Source organism: Ornithodoros turicata, chromosome 5 (genome assembly GCF_037126465.1).
Source record: "Ornithodoros turicata isolate Travis chromosome 5, ASM3712646v1, whole genome shotgun sequence".
Classification (NCBI taxonomy): domain Eukaryota; kingdom Metazoa; phylum Arthropoda; class Arachnida; order Ixodida; family Argasidae; genus Ornithodoros; species Ornithodoros turicata.
The window spans coordinates 30,073,471-30,094,262 of NC_088205.1; the positions used below are offsets into that span (position 1 = coordinate 30,073,471).

At 45.6% G+C, this 20,792-nt stretch overlaps 1 protein-coding gene across 4 annotated transcripts in view; it reads right to left on the minus strand.

Annotated features, from left to right (window-relative positions):
• LOC135394281 (transcription factor SOX-5-like) overlaps positions 1 to 20,792 on the minus strand; it is a 511,283-nt gene that overhangs the window by 252,086 nt on the left and 238,405 nt on the right. Inside the window, exon 1 of one of the 4 annotated variants that reach the window (XM_064624959.1) lies at positions 11,273 to 11,500. The exons of the other annotated variants lie outside the window; for them this stretch is intronic. The gene's annotated coding sequence lies outside the window, so the exon portion shown is untranslated. Of the gene's footprint in view, positions 1 to 11,272; positions 11,501 to 20,792 lie in introns of those variants that run through there. 4 annotated transcript variants of the gene reach the window in all.

Genomic DNA, 20,792 nt, shown 5'->3' on the forward strand with positions numbered 1-20,792 from the left:
GATGGAATCTGTATTCTAGGACCGCATTCTAGGCATGTGTCGTCGAGTTCCCCGTTCCTGTTAGTTTCTTGCACTTCAGCTCACTTCTAGGGGATGTAGCTACGCATATGCACGTACAGTTCGGTGACTGGGAGGGGTGATGTCTTTCTATTTTTACCTTTTCATCTTTTCTGTTTTCTTTCTCCTTTCATTCATTTCATTTCCTTTGTGGGAGTAGCAGAATTCGTCAGTGACGAATTCAATATCTTCCGTTTTTTTTTCTTTCTATAATCAAATTCAAACTCAACTCACTTCTCTAAACGCGTCCACCCTGCACGGGAGTTTGAAATGCCTCGTGTATTCATTTTGTGAAATATTGTCAGTTTGCAGTTACCTTTTGAAACGCCGTCTTGGAAAAAATCGCCCCATTCATACAGTATTGAACATAATGAAACGCGTATGGAGCATAATGAACCATTTCATCAGATTGGGATTTTTCGGCGTGATAGGCCGCGTGGGTGAACATTTCAGCATAATGAAGTACTTGGCAGTATCCAGAATGGTTGATCGTAGATGCAATCTTGGATGGCGAACCAGATCACGTTAATCAACGCAATCTCTTTTCTAGTGTGGGCGAGATAGCCATAATTTCTTGCCAGCGTTCGAAAATCACAATTTTCTTTTCTAGTTGGTAATCTGGAAAAGTCATCTTGTCCTTAAACGCCGATAGTGTCACAACAAAGTAGCATCGATTTAACCGTTTAACGCTTTGTGGTGCTCACAAGCGGAATTGAAGGAAGGCAGCCGATTCACTTTACGAGCGTGGCGCGCCCTCTTGAGGAAGACAGAGAAGTAAGTCGTCCCGCTGTGCACTCTTATAACTTCACCACTGAACACACTCAAGGCCAACCACAACACAAAATGACGCCGTTAGTACTATTGTTTTCAAACCTTTCAGTGACGATTGGCACGAATGCAAGGTGTCCTAAAAAGGCATACACCTCCCGTTTTTAACAAATCAGAGGGCAGAACGACGTCATTGGGGATGGTAGTTGGTTGGCAAGGAGCGTGCTCTGCGGTGAAGTTCTGTTTTAGAGAGTGTTGGGTGACGTTCTGAGTTTAGGGTGCACACTCTAAAGAGCGGGACTTGAATGGATAAGATGCTCGAGGCCAACCATCACTCAAAATGATGTTGGTCTGCGATGGGTTGCAAGTGTTACAAAAAGATAACACTCAAGTGCTTGATGTGTTTACGCTCTTGAAGCACAACTTCTCCGCGTAACGCGCTGAATGCGAGCCATTGCACACCCTTAAAAACGAATATGTCGTTCTGAAATATCGTTATCTGCTCTGAACGCTATCTGCTGAAAAATATCGTTACCTGCTGAAAACGGGAGGCGTACGCCTCCCGTTTACAACAAATCAGGGCAGATAACAGTATCATTCGAGATTATGGTTTGCTAGGCGCGTGCTATGCGGCGAAGTTCATTTTTAAGAGTGCATAGGATGATACCGTTTTCACTCCCGATATGTGGAAACCACGGGACCTACGCCTTTTTGTGACAATTAACATAACTGCATAAGTGTCATTAAAGGGCGCACGTATCCCGTTTTCAACAAGTCAGGGGAGAGAACGATGACTTGACTGGGAGTCTGTTATGCGGTGGAAGAAAATCAAGACACATCAGTCCGTTTCGCCGACTTCGGTGGAACTACACTCTTAAAAATGAACTTCACCACATAGCGCGCTCCTAGCCAACCATCATCCCGAATGACAACGTTCTCGCCCTAGATTTGTTGAAAACGGGAGGCGGAGCCTATTTTGTGGCCATTATGCACGGCACAGAATAGGCTCCAGCTCCCGTTTTCAACAAATCTAGGGCGAGAACGTTGTCATTCGGGATGATGGTTGGCTAGGAGCGTGCTATGTGGTGAAGTTCATTTTTAAGAGTGTACGATGTGTCGCCGCGTGCGCCACAGCAAGCCAGTCGTCTATCCTTTAAAAGCAACACAACACGCAAATGATGTTGACGGCTATGAGTGTCAGTCGGTGTGAACACAGGACAACGTGATGTGGTAGGTTGTGTTTTTTATGAGTGTGTGCCACCACCACTCTTAGAAATGAACTTCACCGCATAACACGCTTCCAGCCAACCATAATCTCGAATGATATCGTTATCTGCCTTGATTTGTTGAAAACGGGAGGCGTACGCCTTTTTAGTGACAATTACGAACAGCGTAAGTGTGACAAAAAAAAGGCGTACGCCTCCCGTTTTCAACAAATCAGGGCGGATAACGATATCATTCGAGATTATGGTTCGCTAGAAGCGTAGTACGCGGTGAAGTCTTTTTTTTTTTAAGGGTGTGGTTTGTCGAAAGCGCTGGGCGTACGCCTTGTGACAACTAGTATAAGTACACAAGTGTCACAAAAAGGCGTACGCCTCCTGCTTTTTGTGTTTTTGTGTGTATGTGTTAAATCATGGGATATAGCGTGTTGGGGATTGATGGTTGACTAGGGGCAGTTATGGCTAGGACCATGTTGGTTATCTTGGCTATAGGAACATCGTCTCAAATGACATCGTTTTCTCTCTCGATTTGTTGAAAACTGAAGGCGTGCGCCTTTTTGTGACGCGCGTTAAGTTACGCTAACTGTCACAAAAAGATACGTGCTGGGCACTTAATCCCAGTTCGGCAGTGACAACGGTATCATTCGATGCAATGGATGACCTTCAGCGAGTTACGTGGTCAGGTTCGATTTTAAGAGTGTAGAACATGGGGAAGTTGTGGCATTCACGTAACAGACATGCAATAAGGACATAGTAATTTGAAAGCTGGCTCCCACAGAGCATTTATAGAGCGGTAAATTCGAAAAGTCAATGAATACTATTAAGCTATAGCAGAAGAAGATATTGGCCGGCAGACCGCTTAACAATAGCACTCCACCAACCAGGGAAGCAATTGAAGCGCGATCCAAGATAGCCTCACCAAAGGATGTCGCATAAACGTCAAGCAGAAAGCTAATTAAATTGTTCCGTGCACCACTAATGCCCTCTTGCCCACTGAAACCATCTAAAAAAGTTCGGATGCACGAGAACCTCTTTAGTACAATCTGTCGGCAGCCTATAGACCATCCTCAACCGCTTCGCTAAACGAGTGTCCTTTCACGGAGCCAAAGAAGTCAGTGGAATTCCCTTTAGTAACGAGGTTCGGCGAACCCATTGAAGGAGAGGGGAAGCTGATGAACACAATGGGAGCCTCAGTATTCGAGCGCCCATTTGGAAAACAAAACACCAGACAGCGCTTGTCTCCGTTCTTCGGTGTCAGGAATGCTCCATCACATCGTCGCTTCATTAACGAGCTTCACGTTTCGTGTGAGAGTCATGCACAGACACCGTGTATATCACAGGATGAGCGAACGTTGAAGATAGGGAATTGAGCACTGAAATGTCTCGCAGCGGGATTCCATGTCATGGTAGTGGTCAACGTCCAACGTGCCATTAATACTCGTACAACGTGCTGGTACGTCGAAACACGAGAAAGATCTTCCGCCATGCTTTAAGTCTAAAATGCTGTTGGGTTCAAACTCTAAACCCTGCTTTCATCCACTTTTGGCCGACAAATTCATAGGTCACTACGTCCAACGAGCCATTATATCCAAAGAGGGACAGTGAATGTGGATTTGCGTACAATGGGACTATACATTCTACACGCGAATAACCAGAATTCTTTTACATTCAGAGTATCTTGGATGTGTATCGTACTACGCGTATTGACGTTGAAGATGTTTCGCCCTATGTTGTACGATTGGCGGTGCGTCCTTTGCTCCTTACATTTAACCACCGTCAGAAAGAGGGGTTGCACATATTCCTGAGGACCATATGGGTGGCTAAGAAGAGTTATTTTTAAAAGTTGAATGTGGCAGGAAAATATAGGGCTCACCCGATGCGCTGTTCTAAGGTTGGACGTGACTGTAGACGTTTGAATTTGCCGTGCCGTCCCATACAATCTTAGAAACAATGCTATAGTATGTACATTACATCCTTTGAGACGTTTCTCCCTCGTTCATTATGGTTCTAACTTCTGGAAATGATTGCCGGTTGAATTAAGATGTATCCAAAATCTACGTACGTGTAAAAGATGGCTTACGCTTACCCTTCCATTCAGTCGTACTCACACAACATATATGGTCCTTAACCCTGTTTACCTTCTGCAATGTTACGTATTATGTTTGTGTATTTATTGAGTTTTCTGTAATATTTACTTTGTTTAGCATTAGCTTAGTTAGCATTGTTGTTGTCCATTTGACATTAGTGTTTGAATATTTGATTGCTTTAGGGACTGTATTACAGGGCTTGCCCTGAGCAGTCCCGAACAAATTTTTTTTTTTTAAGTTTCCGTTACCATAAATCATCATTCATCTTTTTGCTGTCTCATTATCAAAATCAAGCCGAGCGCCTTGTGCGGCTCCGTATTATGGTAAAGATTCGGCATACCGAAGCCCAGTGTTGGTAGCCTGGCTTTTGTTTCTATAGCTGACGAGATGCGCAGGGTGAAGACAGGAGCGCAAGAAAGAACACAAGACAGGCCTCCTCTTCCATGTGCTTGCGTCTTCATCCCGCATCGTGTACGCTACACAATACCAACACGTAATTCAAAAAATAAAGAATAGCGCTCTCCCTGCTGGTGAAACAAGGAGTAATGAGGTAGCAATCGTTGAACTTCTAAGAAAGTGCGGTGATAATTTTAAATTTCGCGTAATTATTTGCAGATATGGGTCAAATGTATAGGAGCACAACTAGAATGAGTTACGATGTAAAGCTAGAGAACATAACGCGCTGTGGGGTTTGGCGTAAAAAAAAAATTTTTGGTCGCACCGTGAGTAAATTAAAGGTGGTGTCCGGACAAAAAACGCAGTTGAACTGAAGGTGCGATCGGAATAGTGGGTACATGAATGAAATAGATGTAACCGGAATATACAATTGCGAAACAGTCGAAAACATTAGAAAATGAATTTAATCGGATTTTGCAGCCGGCTGTGCGCTCCAGGCTGAATTCAGACAAGAGTGCGCGGTCCGACGTCACTGGAGTCGGTTATGAAGGCAGGCTGTCCGTCATAAAATGCGATCTTCCGACTGGCAATCAGCTGCCGAACAGTCGCTAGAAACACCTCCGTTCATGTTTTCGGCAGTATCTAATTGTAACTAGCCTGGCGACGCCGACGGCTGAACGATTGGGAATCTCGCCGGCAATGCCAGTTACGTCACCGGAAGACGCGAAACAGGGAAGGGCTGTTTCAACCGGAAACCGCCAGTTGGTTTCGAATTCGATGTTTTTGTTGTTTTACGAAAAAATAAAATTGAAAAAAAGAACACGAACGAATTTTGGGAAACTTTTGGGGTGTTTTCTTATTGGAAGGCATCTCCGAGTGGATACCACATTAACTTTAGAATTCGGGATTCCTCACGACACCACCTTTAAGTAGTACACATAACCACCTCGCAACGTACTTGCTCAGTGTGAAAGTGAAGGAACCACGAGTCCGGAGTTTTGAAGGTTGCACAACACGGCAACCGTGCAGCTTCCGCCTGCATATCCTTTTGAGTGCCATAAACGAACTTCCTGCGCAGTACCCGCGAACGCCATGCGGCTACTGAAGCTTTCTTTCTGTCTTTTTTTTTTTTTTTTGTTCTCACAGCGGCCAGGAGGACCTCTGTGCTCGTACCGGAGTAATACTATTGCATACTACTTCTGATATGATTTACAGAATCGGTACGTTTTAGCGTGTCAAGTTTACAGTCAACCTCTTAGTCGATTGTCGTGCCGTTGCCGGTAGCAAACATCTCGATTGAATGATGCACACGTTTTTTTTGTGTGTGTTTTTTTGCTGTGTATTTCGAGGGCAACTGATCTGAAGCGTTCACATGAACCCCATGAGGATGACGACAGGACAAATGGATTTACTGTAACGCGTAGACAAATGCCACCAACATGGAAAGTCCGAGAACGTCCGACTGTTCATGTCTGCAGGCCCACGCCACGACGAAGCATGACGTCGCTCTCCCGACTTGGCACTCCCGCTTGCAACATGCATGTTATATAACGTAGCATTCCAATGGCCGTAGCTGCCTTTGATAACCCAATCTAGCAGACACGCCCGGTGCTTTGCTTTACTACGCACTCCTAGCCGCCAACAAGCTGTGTACGGGGAAAGGGGAAGAGTCATATAGACTTGTCTGCGACCCAGGTTCCCGTGGCGCCATCTATCGTCCGAGCGGAGTTTTCGGCGCAGAGACTAGCAGGAACTTCTGAGGAGTGAGCCCACTAGTGCTATCGGAATAAAATTGATTTTGAGGTTAAAATATATGGACGCCAGAGAACGGTTGTAATGCTGGTACCATGCTCGTCGCTCCCGTGCTTGCTGCAGCCACCTCATGTACAGCCCGAATCGTCATGAAGATGCTGTTACATACCTTCAGTGGCTCATGAATGTCTGCCTTTTGCCATATATGTAACAACTGAAGAAATGCCTTTAATAACTTAGGATATCATGACGGTTACGCATACATGGAGGAAGTAGCGGAATCAGTAAAATTATAATAAAACAGAGGACATCGGAATTGGAAATGCAGGGCTGGGAACATCTTGACTAGGAGCCTGGTGACTGTGCATGACTAACAGACACCCGATAAAAGTGTTTGGAGAGAGCCCTCGACGCGTTCGACAACTCAAAAAAAAAAAAAAAAAAAGAGAGAAAGAAAAGAAAAACGAAAGACAGAGAAACAAGCACGCCTCTTCTTCAATGCCTTTTAGAGTTCTATATTGTAAATCACTGTCAGTACCATTTGGTTAATGGCATCAATATTGCGAAGTTGAAGTGTGTTTCGTTTTGTCAATATTTAGAAGTATAAATATTCCGAACTTGAAACGGTTTCGTTTGAATCGCAACAAACCTCTCAGTTTGTCTCAGTCAAGCAGCGGGAAGTTACTTGGTAAATCAAGTTACTTCCAGGACGGCGTCAGTTCCGACGGAGTTACTTTCAGCACTGTCCATACAGTGCCGTTTCATTCAACGAGCCATCAAGGTCACTATAGGCCAATATCGCTTACGCCAACATTCTGTCAAATTCTTGAGCATATATTATTCAAACATATCGTTGAATACCTTGATTCCAACGCGCTTATTACCCCTCGACAGCCTGGCTTCCGTGGAGGCTTTTCAACCACTACCCAACTGTTGAATTCACTCACTACCTAGCTTCGGCACTTAATGATCGAGCCCAGGTCGATGCTATTTTTACAGACCTTAATAAAGTTGTTGTTGTTGTTCGACAAGGTTTGCTATGCTAAACTACTTCCGAAACTGCACGCAGTTATAAATAATGAAAAAAAATTTTGTTTTCTGGATTGAAAATTACCTTGGCGCACTCATTTTGTTTCCTATAAAAGCGAGTTCTCTCAGGAGTGCGACATTGTCAGGAGTCCCACAGGGGTCAGTTTTAGGGCCACTGCTCTTCGTCATATTTCATTTCATTTAATTTTATTTATTCATAACCCAAAGGCCCTAAAAGGGCATTATTATATTTATCACAATGAAGTTTTCTCTCACGAAATACGGTTGTACGCGGATGACTGCGTCTTGTATGCCCGAGTACTCTGTCAAGACCATCAGATCGCTCTTAACGATTCGCTCAAAAAGTTTTGTGAGCGGTGCAAGACATGGCAATTGGATATCAACTTCTCGAAATGTGCAGTGGTGTGATTTAGCAACCAGAAAAACCAATTTGTCTTTTCGTACACTGTTAACGGAAACTTGCTAGATCGCGTTAACGGTTACAAATACTTAGGGGTTCACTTTTCTTCTAACTTCAAACGGAATGAACATATAAGTCGTATATCCGCTAAGGCTCTTCAGAAACTCGAGTGTATAAGACGTAGCCTGAATAGGGCTGAATAGTAGGGACTCCTTTACGAAGAAAGACATAAAGACATAGCCTTAATTGACGCCGTCCGAAACAAAGCAACCAGGTTTATATTGAACGGATATGATAGTGACTTGTCTCCGTCGTCCGCTCTTGAACTTCTGGATCTGCAGCCCCTTCGACAGAGGCGTGCTCTTGATGGACTCAAGTACCTATATCTGATTGTCAATTCAAAAATTTATATTCTATGGGACATGTACGTTAAATTTTTTCAACCTTCTTCTCTACGTAATGCACACCACTTGAACATTGTTTCACCTGGTTCTCGAATTGATGTGTTCAAATTTTGTTTTTTGTTTTTGTTTTTTTCACGTACGACTGACCAATGGAATAGATTACCCGGATCCACTACGGATCTTGACCTAGATCATTTTTGGTCTAACGCCAGCCCATTCCTGCCATAGTCTTAATAACGCTGCAGTATGTGAAAATAAATAAATCACATCCAACGCGCCGTTACGTTCACCAATGGATTTACGGCATATTGGATGTAATGGGTCGTTGAACCTAGTCGCCCAGTGCATGCCTCGCAGCGGGGAACTGCATTTACAGCATGAAGTTAACTTGACGAAAAGGGACGGACACGGATGTACGAGGTATTCAATGAGGTGGAAAGTATCAGGCGCGTGGTTCATCCCACCCACGGTCTGTGAACGAAGAAAAAGAAAGAAGGAATCGATGGATCCCATTGTGAATTGTTTGTAAGAAGAAGAAAAAAGAGGAGAAATTGAACTCGTCTCCTGACACGTTCTGCTACTCCTAACATAAATCCCCTCCCCCCCCCCAAAAAAAAAAACAACAACAAAACAAAACTGAATTGTTGCCGTTTGCCACCTTGGCTGATTCCATGAGGAAATATATCGCATAGCTGGGACCACATCGCTGGACAAACACAGCCTCCGACAGGTGGCGCCACTACATTGAGCAACGTCGTCTGGCCCCGCCAACGTGGTCCACAAGCGAATAAGTGTAGCTGTGGCAGCAACTGGTGATGCTTATTTTGAAAAAGTTCTCTAATCCAATCTTGTGAGAAGTAGAATATGTTGAGCGTATATAATCCCCGATTGATTCATTCATTTCTTTAAGGCGTACAATCCCAATAGCCACGTGCCCAGAGAACAAACGGTTCACAACACACACAGCTCTACAACCGGCATGCAACATATTCAATTGTTATCAAACAAGCACGATTAGTAGTCAAGGCTAACAGTACTGAGTCCGTCACGAGCCCAGGCCACCCCGTCATTGGCTGTCAACTGAGCCGTATAACATGAACGAAAGTGTTGCTATACGTGCAATGGCAGCGCTCACTGTTTCAAAATTATTCTGAAAAAGTGAGCGCTGCAATTGCACGTATAGCAATATCAGCCAATATTGCGTCATTGCGCATATGAGGAGGTGTGAAGGTGTGTGAAGGGTGACGTTACTGTAGCTACGTCCTAGCACACAAGTATAAAATAGTACGTCTATGTGTCTGTGTTTGAGAAAAGCATGTAGAATAGTGTGTGAAAGGGGTGAGGGCGTGTCCTGACAGCCCGAAGGAGGCCGCTTGGCAATTACACTCAAAGAACAAAAGGTAGAATTTCCTACCCAATCTGGTAGAACGACAGTACTTCTACCATATCGGGCCAATCCACGCTCGCCTTCCCCTCCGCGAGTATAAGCGGCGGTGAAGTTTTGTTTTTAGAGCGTTAGCACCAATTTAATGATCTGTTTAACGTATTAGAACTTTCCAGTCAATGATCACTATGCAGCAAAATGACCTGACGTGAAATGAAAATGGTTACGTCGCAAATACAGCTATGATAGTTATCTCTTCAGAACAATGAAGTACAATGCTAGGGTATAGTAGGGCATGCTATAGGCATTTAGGCGGCTTCCGTTTGACCGATGCTTCCTTTTAACCGACAAAAACAGAAAGCAGATCGCCGCGAATGACAGACGGACGCAAAGTACAGTGCGCTCTCTCAGACGAGACTTTCTGGCCCCGATGCCAATTTTTCCCGCCGCGGTCCAAAACAGAAACTGGGAGACGGGCTTGTATGCTAATATTCCGGGAGTCATTTCTGTCATCTTTACGGGTCTCTCCTCTCGCTTTTTTTCGTTCGCTTTTCCGCTGCGTCGGCTGACGTCAACATCGTGCCACTTCCTCACCAACGAGAGAGTCGACGGGACCAATTTGCATGCAGGCGTCAACACGCTTTCTAATTTAACCCCGAATGGCCCGCACAAATACAAAGATGCAATCGAACTACTCTTCGGCCCATGAGTGGTCACACAAAGTGCACGCGAATATTTCGTTTGTGCGGTTTTTGTTTGTCTAGAAGCGATGAAATGCTAAATGGGCAGATTTCAACGGTAGAAATAACACAATAGAGGGTTTTAGTTGTAGTGGACGCAATCCGCTTGCGTACGCAAGGAAATATCGTGTTCACATTGTGCACGCGCATGCGGGAAGTGCATCCCCTATTTATCCGCGTACGCAAAGCGATTACGTACGCAGTAACAAAGCTTTCACGGCTCTTGCAAAACGGGATAGCGTGCTTCTCGTGCACACCTATATGTCTCGATTCAGTGGACTGAGTATTAGCAGCCTACCTCACGTTTATCGGTTTCTAGTGATATGAAGGAGTATTTTGAAACATCTGCGGTGTGTTGATATTATTAGCTATCAAGAAGGACAGATGTTCACTTTAGCTAATCCCCACGGCAGACAAACTTTTATTATCATTACTGCTTCCGTTGTTGCTGAGATGCTTTTCCTTGTTTTGTTCTTCGCATAAGCAACAATGACTGTACTGTAATAAACAGCGGTGAGTGAATGGACGAGCTCCACAAGTCTAGGATTAATGCTAGAAGGCATTACTGCAAAATTAGAGCCTGATTGAAAGTACTTGTGGGTTTCCTCAACGTGTTACCTATGTCCAGAGCAGTTCTAGAGCAGGTAATGACGGAGCGGACAAGCATGTTTGCAAGAAGTACGCACGTATGCACGTGTTCAAAAGCACGAATCAAAGCGAACCGAAAGTACTATGCACCTGCGGTCCTCATGTTATGCTATCGGTAACGCATTTCTCTATGGCATCAAAAATACTTGTCCCCGATGCTTCTTTTGTTCGTGCATGCGCTAAGCCCAGTAGGTGTGACACCCAGAGTGAGTCCTCGTTTTTCCCGATGTCTGGAGAGAGGAACAACGCTATTTCGAGCACAAAGGGGAGAGAGATTCATAGCGACACTCAAACTCGAAGAATAGTCCCGCTTCCAAACGGCTGCTGTCATTGCCTTCGCATGCAATCGGAGCGTCACCAGCTTACCTTGCATCGTCCCGTTAAAGGCGTGGCGAGCCATCATCACCGTGAGTCGTACATCCAGCGTACATCGCTCCAACGTAGCTACTGACCACGCACAAAAACTTTGCCCCACGATGCATGTCACTGGGACGTAAAAAAACGCTCGAAGCAGCGATCGATGCCGTAGTGGTTAGCCCGACGGCAGCGTCGGGCCGAGCCAGGAAGTACCGCCGCGCCTTCGCTCATCTGCCAGGTTATTTACTTTTTTCGTTGACGGCTTCTGCGTCAAGTTCTGAGGGCGCAGGGACGACGCGATCTGAGTTCGGGGCGATCGGCTCTCCCTCGACGTTTCAAAATAGCGTCCCCCTCTTCAGTTTAACGTCAGGCATTTTCGACACATGCGCGCAGTTCAATGTTGCCATCTTAACCGGCTGATTTAACGGATTACGTTACTTTTGTAGCGATGAGGAGTAACCCTCGACCCGTTGACAGTTGTTTGACAGTACTCTTGATGGAGGGTTCCGAGAAAGGATTGAGCAAAAAGAATGCGGAGGAAACGTTAAGGAAGAGGAGATGAACGTAAGTCTGGCACTGGCACTTTGGAAGGTTATGACAATGCAACGATACAGGAGAGTGGTTATCAGGAACTGTGTGCCAGGAATGAGAATTTGCCGAGGCCAGCCCCATAAGGACGATGATGCGGGCAGTGTAATGGGTTGCATCCCTGATCGGAAATCAGGAGGGTCTATGTTCGAATCCGGCGTCAGTACCTTGCCGAGTTATTTCAAGAGAGTGCAGCGCGCAGTCCTGGTGCGCAAGAGAGCTTTAAATCTAGTGGGTCAGAAAGGAGCATCCCTTGGCCGCCAGTAAGTGACGTCATGTTTCCGTCCAGTAGTGAAGCGCGCGCCGTCTCCTTCTCCTCCTTCTTCTTCTTTATTTTTTTTTTTTTTGCTCTGTTTCTCGTTTTGAGGTTGTATTTAACTCTCGCAGGTCCCGTGTCTGACACAGAGTAGTCGACCTTGCTCCTTAGCTGTCGCGGACAATTTTCGGCAGCCAATAATGCTCGTATGATCCGACGTCACAGGAGCAGCTGAGAGGGAACGCCGCCGCTGCCCGCATTCTTCTTCGAGGTACCTTCCATGCACCTTTAGGAAACTAACGGTAAACGGCCTTCACCACGTGCCAAAAACTTTGCCGATAAAACCATATTTAAATATTCCCGCAGCATCGTCGAAAGGGTAAATTTTCATACGTATATTCGAGGCAGCTTAAACGAGTACAGAGGGCCTTCAAAAAAAAAAAAAAAAATTCAGATTTAGACGTGAATGACGCTAAAAGTTTTGATATGTGCAATTTGTTTACCAGAAAAAAAAAAGAAAAATAAACTCACATAAACATGGGTCCGCGCCTTCACCCTTAACTCGCCGCTCCGGGTATTACGCGGATGAGAAGGTATGATGCCACGTCACCGATGACGTTATAAGGAGAACTCGTTCTCGTTTGCCGGTCAGGGGGGGTCAGTGCCTTGTCCCTTTGCCGCGGTAAACTAGTTTTGCCAGTTCTCCTGGAGAATTGGGGATAGAAGGAGCGGCCGAATCATTACCGAGCCAGGAGAAAGGATTTTCCAGAGACCCGAACAGCCGAGTAGCAGACGACAGAGGAGTAGCAGACAGCATGTCTCTAGACCAATCAGGGAGCGTTCCCCTTATAGCGTCAGCGCGAGGTTCCAGGCAGATCACAGGCTGGTACTGCTCTTCACCGCTGGTGCGCACGGTCGCTTTTTGCGGCGTACTTTAAATTCAATTTCTGCGATAATTATGACTCCGTGGTGTGAATTTCTTCGCATGGTGCATCTTACTGGCCTACTTAACAGTTTTATAGGAAGAAAACAGGGTGTTAAAAATGATTTCTGTGCTACTTTAAGGCGGGTTAAAGCTGCTGCGTTTTGCGCTTGCGTTTACGTGCTTTCCATGGCGGAATGGGTTCACGTTGCCGCTCTCGTAGTCTCGTAGTTCACATCATTGCGTTGTAGCGTTACGAGCGCCGTTCACAACGCACCCCCTATAGGGACAAAAGAGAAACGCCACAGCTATCTTGTGCTCGCCTGCGCACACCGTGCGCATGCGCTATATCCTGTCCTCCTATTGGGCAGTTGGCTCGCGTTTGCAGAGCTTGCGTCGAGAAAGTTGAAGTTGTCTTTACACCTTCCGTTCCAACCGTAAGACCTGGTTCTGGGGCCAGGTGGCGCAAGCGAGCAGCAACATCAGCGCCCCAAAATATGCAACGCGCTGTAGTTTAGCGGACGACGCGGCACTTTCAAATACGTGGTTTCGAGTTGTTTGCACTTGACAATATTCACCACTTTTTCTGTGGGTTTCCTACAGGTTTTGTAGCTTTTCTTGTCGCCATAACGCATTAAACATCATGCAGAACCCGCTGATGAAATACCTACTGTTGGATCCGTGGCCGCTTGGGTCCGAAATGGCGCTGTGCAAAATTCGCTGCAACAGCCCTATAGGGACCGTGCAGTAAAGTTTCGGAGCGGAGAAAGAAGGCGCTAAGCACTCATGTAGCTTCACAAACGAACGCTCACGAACATGGAGCGGCCATGCTTTGTTCGCAAGAATCGTCCACATTTCTGTTTTTTACTGAATGGCAGTGAAGTCGGTAGGGAAGAAAAGGCGATGCAGGGAGCGATCGGACAGTTAGAATTCTTCCACTTTGGCGCTGTCGCCACAGTGTTCGAAGCGTCGCCTGGAGAAGCGCACGTCCCCTATACGTACTGAGTTTGCGGAGAGAGGGGCTTTGTTGCCATGGCGACGGTTCACCGTAAGCGCAACCATAAACCCAGCCGTGTGAACCAGTCTTTAGACCTTCAGTTATTGAAGGTAAGGCCGGTTTCACACTAACGTATTTTTCGTCCGTGTTTTTCACGGAGACAAAACGGATTCATTGGAACCTACGGGGCTCGATTGGCCTTAGGTTCTATTTTTGAAAGTAAACGGACGAGAAAAACGCTAGAGTGAAATGGGCCTTAAGCAGGGCGCATGACCCTATGATATTTTTCCTTCAGATATACCCTAGTGTGATAAATGTGCTGGTGCAGCAGCGTGGCCAGTCGGGACCGCGCTCTCTTCCTCCTTCCCCCATCACTGCGCGCAATGCTTTGCTTCTGCCGCGTGCCATCACGGCTGTCAGTTTCCTCTTCGTTTTTTTTTCGCTAGCAAGTGTTCGTTTTCGCGGTTAGTCGCAGGAAATCGCGATAATCGCCAGTCAAGTGTAAGTATAGTCCCTTTCCCGATGCGTTATGCAGCATAAATGAAACAGATCTTCCGTTTACAATCTTGCCAACAGAAAAAGAAGGCTGCATCAGAAGGTAGTCGCATTATGCGTTAACTTATGGGATATGGGAGCTGGTCCAGCAACCTGCTCGCCTTTCATCGATTGCAAGTTGGATATCGCCAGAAGAAAATTGCAGGTCAGAGGACATCAAAGGAAATGTTAACGAGAGCTGCCATTTTGCTGCTTATAACAATGTCGGTTATAGCAATGCTTCACTCTTAAGATGTGGGATGGGTGCGTGATTACCGGCTTTCCTAGGTGCAATAAGCCGGGTTCGAGTAGACGGAAGCACGTGCGCGCTTTTTCTACTGTGGATCCTCAAGTCGTGCATCGTCATTGGTGACGTGCTGCCATAAATAGGGCGATTCTGACACTCGCATTCTTTACTAAATGCTCCCATATCACTTTTGTGCATCGTTGAGAATAGGCATACGTAAAAGGAGTGAAGAAGTAGCATGCATGGACTTCCCCAGAGCGATTTACACCTCTTGAACCGTGAGCTCTGGCACTGGAGAAGGCAAGGCAAACCCTCTCAAATACAGGTACTAGAGCAAGTATGTGATATGCTGGTTAAAGGTACCGAAAAACAGTTGCGGTGCAGTTTCGGAATATTTATGTATTCGGTAGCAACAGCCCTCAGTATACTCTTACGTCACAGTGATCATCCCAATTGCGCTCATAGTTTTTCAGAAAATTTGTCGTTAAGTGCAACACTAGTGTCGAAGTGGACACCAACTGCGGATTAATCGTCAAGCACGACGAACAACTACATTGCGTGTGGACAATACTGGGTCTAAAACGAAAGGAGTTGGCTACGTGTCGGCTACGCAGCCATCAGGACCAGCAAGTCTGCCAGGAAGACGGATCACTGGTGCTCGATGAATTGGTGATTATTTCTCACCAGACGTCACACGTAGGCGTTTAACCTCAATTGTGTTAACAAATTAAAAATATTAAACGTTCTCTGTCACATTTGTAACTTGTTGTGCTGGGTTTACAAACTACGCCGCCAACTGCCTGTCTGCTGCTTTAATTACGGTACCTTAAATACATTTTAGCATAATGATAGGAACGCACTTCTCTTTACTGCTCGGAAAGTTTGCAAGGCGCGCAGGGTATCGCAAAGATTCAGCTGCAACGAACTCGCACCTTTGTGGTAATAACGTAGATATCGTTCCCCGCTAATCACGATTTAAATAAAGTTGTTGTTCGTTCCACAAGACATCATGCCAACCAATGTCGTCATGAAGCATATTGCTCGCAACCGGCGCCCGTATCATGGTAAACTTAGACTTCTATGGGACGGAACAAACTGAAATAATTTTACATTCCGCCGTTGGTAGTTGTGGAGTACATTTCATACCATTCTCACAGCCATTCGTTTTTGGAAACGAACTTGCGTAATTCGAAAGGAGGCTGCGACCCAAAATGGGGGTCTGACAGTGCAGCCTGCAGCACAGGTGCTGTTTATGGCCACGTCACAGCCTTCGACCGGAGGTTTGTCCCGAGAGACTAACGGCTGATTTACGATGCTCCTGTTGGCTCTTCTTATTTCGGCTTGCATTCGCAGCGCCGCCATCGCCCATGGGGTTCAAAAGTGCCGCCAACACGCTGCGACCCACAATGATGCTCTTCGAGTAGCTGCAACACCAACGGACGCCAGCATGTGCTGATAAAATGGACAGCGGAGCAGCTGCTACAGCGTCGTGCGCGCACAACTTCATCGAATTGCATGCTCAAAATCCACCGACACTCAGAATAATATCGTTGTTCAAAATGGAGACATACGCCTTATTGTTGCAATTTTGACGTATGTTCAGTTTCAATAAAAGGGCGTACGCCCCGCATTCTCCTGAAATCAAAAGCGGTAGCAGTATCATTACTCCCAACGGTTGGCACAGGCTGCTGTGAAGTTCTGTTTTTAGAGTCCACTAACAACAGAGTTCACTTGGAAAAGATGCTTGATGTGTATCGGCAGGAGAGACCGTTAAAATGCGCCTACGTAGAGGCCATGGAAACGCGTCAAAGAAGAAAAAAAGAAAAAGAAGAAGGAGATGCACAGTCGGTGCAGATTTTGTACGGTGCGCACTGAGGGCTACTCGTGAAAGACTACTTCAGAGAGAAGGCCAGCAACAGCACAAACTGCAATACCGTTATGTGATTAGGAGAGAGCCTGACGTGCGCCTGTCTGTGACCGTTACCATGAATGCAAAGTCCCAAAAAGGCTTGTCCCAAAAAGGAAAATGATTTTCACCCAATCAAGACACAGGACGATATCATCCGAAATTATGTTTAACCAGAGCCGCGACAGGGGGTCAAGTTCTGCCTCTGGAGGGCATAGGAAACCGTGTGTAGGAAAAGTGTAGAGCCAACCACAATGACCTTGTTTTGTTTGAGGATTTGTTAAAAATAATATGTGTACGCTCTTTTTCTCTCTCTCTCTTTACAATCAAAGGGCAGAAAACGGTACCAGTCGGAAGAAGCGAGTTATGCGGTGAAATATGTCAACATCTGTGCGGTATGTCTGTATTCGTCTGTACATCTGTCCTCATTTGTGCGAAGAAAGCATAATTTCATCTGAGTTTGAGGCAACACAGGAAGACAGACAAACACTAAGAAGATGGACAGGTGCGTCTGTCTCGTCTACCTCGTAGTGTGCGTCTATCTTCTTGTGTTGCCTCAAACTACAGGAAATGATGCCGTTTTCACGTGTGCACGAGCTAGCTCGCCGGATCCTGCTTTGGTCGTCATCTGTGTGCACTAGAATTACTCTAGTGTACACCACAGACAGCATAAGTTCATTGCTTCTCAATGAACTGCCAACTGAATGAAGGTTGCCAATTTTAATTTTAATTTCGAAACACCTTAAACATGCTTGTTGAACATGTGACCATTTTATACAGAAAAGTCCCGTCTGAGGAAAGAAACGTAATTGAAAAGTGTAAACGCAGCACTCCTCGGGGCAAAACCGTACGAGATGAATAAATAAATAAAAGAAAACAGTTCGTGTTGAACGTTTTTGCGATCGAAACACGCGTAAGCGTCGCAGGCTTCGTGCAGTAAGCTTTTATCCAGAAGCCCAGAGGGAAAGCTATCAGTAAGGAGGGCAGTAAATAAGCGGCTCTCCAAGAATAACCGGGGGAAGAAAGGTGAACATGACCTTTCGATCATGACGTCCAGCTGTCCGTTGGATGGTCCCACGAATCATGGCCTCTCTCTTCCCCGTGACACGGTGATGGGAAAGACAAAATTGGCCCTTGGCAGAAGGGGCGACGGGGTTCTGTCACGTGAGAGACATGTTTGTCCTTTAGCTCAGATAGTTTCTGTCGTCGAATACTGCAGAACTAGAAAACACGAAGAGCGTGAAAACGACGGTTATAAAGTGCGTTTAGCAAAGGATGCAAATTGCTAGACTCCCAGGGATTCTTACTTGAGAAACTCAAACAGGAGATCGTGACTGAAATCTCTACACTTGTAAACTTAGATGTAGGATTAAAGCCGATTCTATTTCCCGAAAACAATAATAATAGTCGTACTAATAAAACATCTTCAACCCCTGTGTGCTAGCTACTGTTGTCAGGGCACTTTTCACTGACATTGCATTCGTTCTGCTTTTTCAGTTTTCTTTTTGTTGTTGTTGTTGTTTTTGCTTGACGTTGTTGTTACTGTCTCTTCTGTTTACATGTACTGGAGCAGCCTCTCCCAACTTTGTCGGGACTCGCATCTCCATAGTTTTTCATTTTTCAATCCATCCATAAATCAATCAAAGCTCTGTTCCGTGAAGCTGGATAATGTTGAAGATTGTTAATTTCAATACGGGGACACCCACAACGTATAGGCGTCACGCCTGTGACGACCCCAAATTTGTAATGCCGAGTCGCTCAGAATACTGCAGTGATACGTAGCGTATCATACAAAACCGTGGGGGAGGACATTAAAAACAGGGCAAGTGCAAGCCATGTTCTCGAAAATTATCCGGCTTCTTGGCTTTATAGCTTCGGACACCCGTGCGACAATGGGTACGTTAAGCAGGCGCTCCTCTTTTGGCGCACTCAAATCGGAAGTATGAGACACCCGGAGCGGCCACTAAACAGCGAACAGCAGCTTTGGAGCCCTACACTGCTCGCTCGCAGATGCCACTCCCTGTTGTCTGCCCATGCAGTGCAGAGACGGAAGACACGGGGTGGCTTATCTTGAACCTATAGCAACGTTAGAAGAGACGACGGCGGTTGTGAAGACGTTTCCTTGTACAACAGCGAAAGGAATTAAAAATATGGGAATTTGTAGCAGACACCATAGGGGCTATTTACTGTGAAGATGACTGCATGGCGTGAAGGTGTTTGCATTAAAGCACTGCATTTCCCGCGAATAACCGCCGATATCCGTGTGGAAGTTGTCATGATAGCAGTTTTAAAATTATTACAGTTCACTGAAATCGGGGAGTTGGGCAACATAGAAAGTCCGTACGTTGCTTCCGAGCCCACACTTCGAAGGTAGTCCTGCGGGCGCTGAACAGGAAGTACGTCACGGAAAATCTCAAGCACCCGGGCGCTGGTCGTCTGCTTCCATGCACCCAAATGAAACGGGAGCGCGAAAAGCAGCTCGGGAGCGGCGCGAGTGGCGCTTGTGTCGCAGCGGAGTCTGAAACAGTCACGCCCCGGGGCGCCTACTTAACGCACCCATAAAAGATTTTACCTGTCCTTTGCATTCTATTTCTTCTTTACATTCCAATTTACCTCCGCCATTTCTCCTTCAATCCCAGGCGCTCTCTGAGGCGCCTTCTTGAAGTGTTATAGATAGGGTAGCAGGATCCACATTTGTGTAACGACCATATACATATCTGTCTTTAAATATCCGCCCATCCATCCTGGAAATATTTCCACATGTGTGCGTTACGACCGGCCGCATTGCAGGAAACTTCTGGGGAGGATAGATGTTTGAAATACTTTCCCACGACTTTGCATAAGTAAACTGATCCAATGCACTGCCTTGACAATACTTTGTGGCGAAGCTTTTGACGGGGCAAATAATTTTCATTAGTCTATTTGGCACTTCAGATGCGCTCGCAATACCAACCGCAATGAGCAAAAGACGCATCATTGTTTAGACGAGAGAGAGAAAAAGAAAAAGAGAGAAAGAGACAAGAGAGAAAATGCACCATACACAAAATTTCCCGCCATCTATAGTTCAATAACCACAATAAATGTTTCCTGAACTGGATTTTCTGAGAGTGAAAGACATTAGCATTGTGTTACGTGGTGGAGCACTGAGAATACTGACTTTGTCTTGGTTTACTGACAATAGTCAACACGTCAGGTGACGTAATCACCGTGTCCTTATATTTTATCTTATCAATCAATCATTCATAATCCTTCCATGACGACGTCGTCTCAAAGAGTGCTGGCATTTCCCTTTCGTGTTTCCATTTCGTGTTCCCTTCTATGTTATACTATGCTAACTGAAGGAGATGACAAAGGCTGTCGCAATTAAGAAAGTTGGAGCTGAAACAGTTAGCTTGTCCCGAGACTATATTACAATAGATAGCAAATAAAAGTAGAGCCTTGCCCAGTAATAAAGTTCCGGGTGTGTGATGACGATAAAACGAAGAATACGACCTTTCGGGAGCTTCACGTGCGCATCGGGCGACGTATTATACACTAAAATTTTATGTCAGTACAATCACTCCGTTCAAATTACAGCGAATAATTCGTGCAAATTAAAAAAACACCGGCTCCATAACATTTTCTATGGCCCATACCTGTTTCCGTTGCTTCCGCTCGATGACGCCACAGTCGGAAGCGGCGTTGCGGACGGCATTGAAAGCAACGGAGTGTATCGAACAGCGCAAAACTGCTGCATAAAGCGATTTTGTACGCAAAAAAATTAACATATGATTGTAATATGTAGCGTGAAATCGCGAAGGCGAAATATGAGAATGAAGGCAACCAGCAAGCACTCAAGCCGACGATTCTGTCTTCATAGCAATAATCTGCAAATAACTTGTTTTCATCTTATCCTTCACTGTTTTCTTATTGTTTACTGTGTATTCATCTGTTGTCTCAACCTTTATATACCGCGTTTCCACTTTATTCACATTACGTGCAATGCGCCGACTAACTCTACAGGAGCGCACACACGTACAGTGATGTGTGCTGTGGTATACGGAGCTAAGAAGTGTTGCACTCGTGCAAAGAAAATTCAT